Source organism: Balaenoptera physalus (genome assembly GCF_965194825.1).
Source record: "Balaenoptera physalus genome assembly, chromosome: 9".
Taxonomy (NCBI): Eukaryota; Metazoa; Chordata; class Mammalia; order Artiodactyla; family Balaenopteridae; genus Balaenoptera; species Balaenoptera physalus.
Genome location: NC_138888.1, coordinates 1953523 through 1961308, shown reverse-complemented (window position 1 = coordinate 1961308; position 7786 = coordinate 1953523).

The window sequence follows — 7786 nt, the reverse complement described above, 5'->3', positions numbered from 1 at the left end:
TGTCACCTCTCATTTTTATTTTTTTTTAACCATTTAAAAATGTGAAAGCATTCTTAGTTCGTGGGTCATACAAAAACAGAAAGCAGGCTGAATCTGGCCCACAGGTTTGTAGTTTGCCAACTCCTGGCTTAAAATATTAACATTCGTTCACATTAATCTGTAGTCTACGTGACCTCAGAATAGGGGCTGCTTGTGAGGGTGTAGATTTGTGTAGAGAATTGTACAAGACTGAAAGTACTTAGAATGTACCTTTTTAAAGCAGGAATTCACCCTGCCTTGCCACTCCTTATAATTGCCTTGCAACAAGTAAACCAAATTATTAAACTAAAGAAAATAATTTTTTTGCATTTGTCTTTGAATGGGCATCTCTTCATGAATTTACTATATTTTAACAAATAGTTTTTAGGTAGAACATAACTCTTACTTGTAATTGGGTATATATCTGCTGGATATTTTGTTATATATATATTCTTGGCTACAGAGCCCTCTAGAAGTTTATTTTTTACTCTATTGCCAGTTTACTATATTTATAAATTGAAACTCAAACTGTAATCCTGTCTTCTTTATTTAATAACTGTGTGGGAAATTAATAAACTGTGTGCTTCTTGAAAAAACTCTTGTTATTAAACCAAAAGAGTCTGTTTCCGGAATCCCAGTGCAAATGAAAGGGCAGAACCATAGAAAATTCTCTCATAACTAGCTGCTGAGATTAATGTTTTAAAAGATGCTAATGATATCTTAAGCTTCTCATGGGAATTACAACCATGAAATACTCAAACTACATAGTACCTAATCCTAATACTGTTTAGTTAGCAATATATTCCTGACCGCGCTGTGGCTTCCTGCTAGCCTAGTGAAAAAGTCACGGTCTCGGGAAGTATTAATACATAATTATTTTAAAGAATTTTGTATCTAAACAACAAATTGGTTCAATCTAATCTAAAATGTGAGTTACTCTATATTTATTCATTTTGATCTTGATATTTAAGTAAGTCTGAATTAAACAAACAAACAAAAAACCCTTGAAACCAAAAATTGTCATACTTTTCAAAATAAATACTCAGGTCAAAGGAAACTGGACACATTATATGAACAACTAAAAAATTTCAGTCTATGATTTTCATCTTTTCTGATAATTGGGGTTTTTTGTATAAATTAATTTTATTTATTTTTGGCTGCATTGGGTCTTCGTTGCTGCGTGTGAGCTTTCTCTAGTTGCGGCAAGTGGGGGCTACTCTTTGTTGCGGTGCACGGGTTTCTCATTGCAGTGGCTTCTCTTGCTGCAGAGCACGAGCTCTAGGCGCGTGGGCTTCAGGAGTTGTGGCACGCGGCTCAGTAGTTGTGGTGCACGGGCTTAGTTGCTCCACGGCATGTGGGATCTTCCTGGACCAGGGCTTGAACCTGTGTCCCCTGCATTGGCAGGCAATTCTTAACCACTGAGCAACCAGGGAAGCCCTGATAATTGGTTTTTTAAGTTGATTTTTCTTGTGAAAACTCAATCTAAAATTTATTTTTAAAAGATAATATTATTGTGTAATAATATAATCAAATTATTTACATAGTTATGGTTTGCCTTGGTAACTACCTTAAAAAATAAATATGTATCAATATCTGTGCCTTATTTTAAAAAAATATCAAACTGGTAAAAAAAAATCAAACTGGTGAAAATATTGGGCAGAAAAATTTATCTGTGCCGTCTTGTAATTATTCTATACATCACAGAGAGATAAAAATAAAATCTTATTCTCTGAAATTACTTTAAGGTTAGTGCGTTTTCTATACCAAGAGGAGAAAACGATGTCAATGTAAAGGTTTCCCATTTAGGGAACACTGCAACTATATGATTGCAGGATTGTAGTTCATTCATTTTTCACAATTCTGAGGCATCATGTCAATTATTTAGACAAGAAAACTGGGTTTCAGAAAGAGAATTGGGCATTAGTGGCCAACAGCAGTTTGACATTCAAAGAGGGGTCTGTGCGACTCTGAGCCCGTGGTCACACCGGGTTACGATTGCAAACAGAGGTACAGACCACCTGCACGGGTCCAGCGGGAGGAGGGGCCTGCAGTCGTGGTCAGCGGGGAGCACTTCTGTGAGGGCGTGGGCCTGGGTCTGGAAGTCGATGGTACCGAAGACAGGCCACGTTGTGCCCTAGTAATAACTGGCCCCAAATTTCAGTGCTTAACGCCCACTGTGGGGCCCAGTGACTCTGCAGGGTCAGCCAGGGCTGAGACCGGCTGATCGATTTCATGGCACCTTCACTCCTACGTGGACTCAGTCACTGCAGCTGGGGAAGACGGGGCTGGGTGGCCACTCATTGGGTCTTCCACCCAGAAGAGACATACTTTGCGTCTACACCGTGTCATCGACCAAAACAAGTCAAGTGGCCATAGCTGACATCACACGTGCAAGGTGACATTCTGCGCGCTTAGGAGAGGGAAATCGAAACGAGTCCACAGGGCTAACGTCTAAGGGAGATGGTTAGGATTTCAACCGGTGGGTCTGGATGGGGCATTCCCGGTGGAGGGAGGAGGATGAGCAAGGCTGGTAGGCAGCGGCAGAGGCGTGTCTGTAAGATGGGGGGGGACGATCTGCTGGGAACTCACACGTGGAACAGTAGGAAACTGAGCTACAAAAGTGAACTGGGCTGAGTCACCTTGGATGCTAGGGTTTTTTTAGGGTGAACAGACACATGATCAGAGGAGTGCTGGGAAGATGGGGACAGTTTGAGCTGAAGGGAGGATGCAGGAAAGAACCCAGTAGGAGGGATAGTCATAGAAAGAACCGCTAGGATGAGGAGCCCAGTAGGATATGGGAAATGAAAGAGGAGGAAGAGGCAGGGACAACGCTAAGATCAGAGTGACACGCCCCCAAGCCAGGACTTCAGAGGAGCCATGTGATGGGGGGGGGGGAGGTGGGGGGGGAAGAGGGGAAGGGGGGGCACTGGCTGCAAGACAGGGGGTGCACTGGCCGCAAGACGCCGTGAATCCTGCAGACGGAAAACAGCTGGAAAGGTGGCTTAGTAATTTAGGAGAGGAGAGAGGAGCACTTGTTTTCCCCTACACCTAGAAGTTTAAAATTTTACAGTATGTAACGTACCAAATTCAGTGTTGCAATGAAAACAATTGTAGCACATAGCCCAAACAAGAATACAGTCAGATAATTTTAATTCTTTAATTCTATGGCTTGAAATCCTCCCAAGGCTTACTGCGACATTCTGAGCAAATACAAGTTCTAATGCAGTGTCTTTTAATAATTAAAATACGCATACAAAGTTAAAATTTAATGATTTTTCTTTTTTTCTACATACATAAGCATGAATACTTCTGTACTGTTTTACTCCCATTCAAGTCTATTAAAAAAAAAAAAAAAAAAGCTTTTCTGGACTTTCCTTTTTCTCATGTACCTTTTTATCCCCTGCAGTGCCAATATTCAAATCTAAACTGAAGACATTCCTATACCCATGGACACTTGGAGAATACATTCACGTGCCTTACTTTAACTTAAACCTTGTTAAAGGCTCCGTTAGGTGTGTTGTTCAGGTCATTGCCATCAAGAAGTTTATTTTTTTGCTTGAGGAAACTGAGCCTCCGAGAGCTACAAGGACCCCGTTCACTGTCCTACAATTCGTGTAAGGGATGGATCTCACACTGGGGAATTTGACTCCTTCCCCAAAGCTGCTTTCTCATTCTAACACCTCTGATCACATGCATAAAGTTGACTTCCATGCTAGTTCAGTGATATAATGGAACCAGCCTCACCCAGGAGAAAGGAGAGGTGTGACCGCAGATGTGTGACATTGGAAAAGTCATAGTCTCAAGGTCAGAAAGGACCTAAACAGTCATCTGAGCCAGCAATTATCAGCCCTGACTCTCAGAATCACTTAGGGAGACTTCAGATATACAGGCTCCTGGACTCACTCCGCATGCTGGTCCTGTGTCTGCGATTGGGCTGAGGAAACACATAGGTTTAAAAAGTCCTCTGAAATGTGAACACTGAGTTGATAGTTGATGACTCTTATTGTTTTCAAGGTATAATAATAGTAGGGGAATATATATTTTAATAGTCCTAGTATTCTGAAGATACATCTGAAACACTAATGAAACAACACAATGTCTGGTTTTTGTTTTAAAGTAATCCGGGGATGAGGGAAGAGGGCAGCGGGTCCATGAAGCAGGCTTGTGGTAACTGCTGGAGCTGGGTGATGAGTGGGGACGGAGGAGGGGCTTCTTATTATGCCTGCATGTATCACTGAGATGCTTCTATAATAAGGAAGTTGCAAAAAATACACCCCAGGAAATTCTGATCCGACCACACAGCTCTAATGACAGAGGTTGCCTGTGTCTTGTACCATGTGCGCTCACCTACATCTTTGTGGTATTGCTGAAGATCACTCACCCACGCACGCCAAAATGTGGAAATGGTTCGACTGAAATAGGGCATTTAGAATATAGAGAAGTGAGCAAGTGGCTAGAAGTGTTCTCAGATATGGTTTGCTCCCCCAAAACCAGGGACCTATTTTCTGGGTCCACTCTTTGATACTACTCTTTTCCCCCCCTTTTCAGTCCATTCCCAGGTAACTTGTAACATTTCCACCTTGACCTTTTACCCTATAGTTTCCCTACTTTGTGTCCAGGGGTGGATTTAGTCTCATTCATCCTGCTCCACGTTTGAAAGCACTTTTAATCTGAAGACTCCTGTTTCTCACAGTCTGGAAAATTCCCAGCTTTTATTGCTTTAATTATGCTTCTCTGCCGTTCCCTCTGTTCCCCTGGAATTCTGATGAGATGAGACTGACCTCTCCCAGACTATTGTTCTTGTCTCTTACAGACTCTTATTTTTTAAAATCTTTCTTTCCATTCTACTTTCCAGAGGTGTTTCTCAGCACTTTTCTTCTTTCTTTTGTGTTTTTTATGTTAACCCCTAAATGGATCATTTCTAGGATTTCTAATTGGTTCTTTAAAAATACATTCTTGTTTTATTTCTGTGAGTTCTTTATTTCACAATTTCTGATCCCTTTTTATGGATTTATTCCATCATATATTCCCTTAAGGTCCCTAAACATTTAAAGCTTTTTCTAGACTGTTCTATTGCTTTTATTTTGTCTGGAGTTCATCTTTAGATTGCTGTTTTTGACGGTCCTTTAGCATTCGCTTTACACGTGGGTATTGGCATTCTGGGTTTGTCAGCTCAACCTAGGTGGGGGACTCTCTCCCATGGTCTCTCTCGCTGTGCCCCTTTGCTCAGCCCTGCCTCTGGCTAACGAAGGCCTTGACCTGGTCCACTGGGGGCCCTGCTCCTGGAGCGAGTCATGTTATCTTGACCGGAGGCATCCCAGATGTAGCCACTGCAGGGCTCAGCTCAGCTCCAGGCCAGAGGCTGTATCAAGGTTTTCTCTCCTCCCCGTGAGCACTTTGGTGCCCACGACCTGACAGGAGCCCAGCTTCTGGCAGCGTCCACCTGCTTTGGGCCCCTGGGTTTGTCAGGATGGCCCCTCCGGCCCCTCTCACCACTGTGCACTTGTGTCTGGACGCCGATCCTCAGAGATGGTCACATTGTTTCAAGAGCCCTCTAAACTTACATTTTCTCCTTCTTTTTCGTCTATCACTCGTGTATATTTAGAGCAGGTATATGTGTGTGGCACAGGAGCCTCAGAGCACAGACTTACAACACCATCATGACAGGAGCCTTACCCAAGCTTTTCACTTCGCATGGAATTGTTGCAAACGTCAGCAGCACTTTCAAAAACGCGTAAGTTGCACTGCATTTCCAAAAGCAAACACCTGAAATGTGCTATTTCGGATTTCCAGAGATGCTGGTGGATGAAGAAGAGATTCGGCTTGGGGGAAGTCTGGGGATGTCCCACTCCTGGGTTTCCCACGGACAAGACACTTGTCAACACTTTCTTCTCTGGTTTCTCTTATTTTTACTGCTGGTAAAGCATTTAATAGTACATGTTCCTTTCATTTGGTATGTTTTTATTTGTTTAAGTACAATTTAATGGGAGTTTGCATTTTAAAATGTTTCCAGGAAAAAATTATGTATATGCTATACCTCAGCATATATGATATATCACACAATTATATAAAATTTATATGCTTATATTTATATAAATAATATAATGTATTACAAGTATTGTATATATATATATAAATACCCGTTTTCTAGCAAGAAAGGGCATGAGACACAGAGAATAATAGTTGATATATTTGTACCATTTGTCTTCTTAGGTCTATTAAGTTCCTGGTCTTTTTCCTGATACTTTCTATTTTCCGGAGTCTGTGAAAATTGGGCCGGGAGTCAGGTTTATTACATTTAGTTCATCTTAGAACCTGGTTTCCATAATGATGCCTACATTTTTTTCCTTTTGTTTCATCAGTGACAGCCAGTTGATAGAGTCCTATAAAGGCTGCTCAGGAGCTCGAGACCTCAATTTCAGGAATGAGGGAGGCACTTTCCTCGTCTAGCCCCAGTTTTGGGGACTCTTGTCAAGAGAAAAGAGAAAGGCTGATGGAAAACTCCCAAGGCCTCCACGCTGAGGAAACTGCCCTTGTGGAGACCCCTCACTTGAGCAGCGGCCCACCGGGAGCTGCCAGCAGCTGTGGACGCCGTGTGCTAGTGGCCCCTCGGCACGCCATGCTCACCCAGCTGGGGTGATGTGTGTGACACCCGCTGCATGCAAAGCTCTGTGCGACACTCAGCACCGGGAGCGGAGACAGAGTCAAAAATCAAGAGATGGGTCCAGACCCCAGGGGCTGCGGACGAGAACAAGGTTCATGAAGCAGCTTTCCAACACACTGCAAGGGGAGTGAGCAACGTTCACGGGCTGTAACTCTCCCTCTAACACACACACACACACACACACACACACATTTAACACAGGGACACACGCAACACACATGGACACACACAGACAGACACACATGGGCTATTTTCTTTGTATTCAGTGCAAATATCTTATTTAACTGTTTTAGATTTGGCTTTTTTTTTCAGCATTATCTTAGGTTATAAAATGCTAGAGAACACATTTAACCACAGAAGTCTTTCTGCATTAGTAATATTTATTTTTTTAAACAAGTAAGATTAATTTTCTATTTTAAGGGATTTTTTTATATCTCTTCTTTCTCTGAAATCTTGTTTCCTGAGAATTCTATTAGGTAACCTAAAATTTAACTAAATATCAGGAACATTGGAATATAATGAAGAAGAGTTTAAAGATACATTTCTCCATTTATCCAATAAGGTAGCACATACCCTACTTATTTCTTGAGACTTTATCCTCTGGAGTTTCTCTCTCTCTTTTTTTTTTTTAACTAAATTAGCCACACTGACCTTTTTAGTCATGGGTTAGGCAAAGAAAGAGTTTGGTTATTTAACTTTCTAGATTAGCTAACTAAATTAACTTTCACTTGCTTAGGCTACTGAGGAAAGTAGTCTACCCTAGAAATTCTTCGATTTGAACCTTTATTATATCCCTTTAATTTTTGTTTAAAGACCATCCTCTGAATTGATATAGCTAATAAAAAGCTTATAAGATGCTTTGTACAATTACAGGATGAAATATTTTAAAATTTGGTTAATTTACTGAAATATGAAATCTATTGGTGGCTAGAAAATGACCTATAGGTCATTAAATATAGCTAATATAGTTAAATATTGTTAATATATTTGTAGCATTTTTTTCTTCTGAGATGGATTAAGCTTCTGATCTTTTCCCTGGCATTTTCTATTTTCCAGAGCCTGTGAAAACTGCAGCAGGAATAAGTTTATTCCATTTGGTTGGTC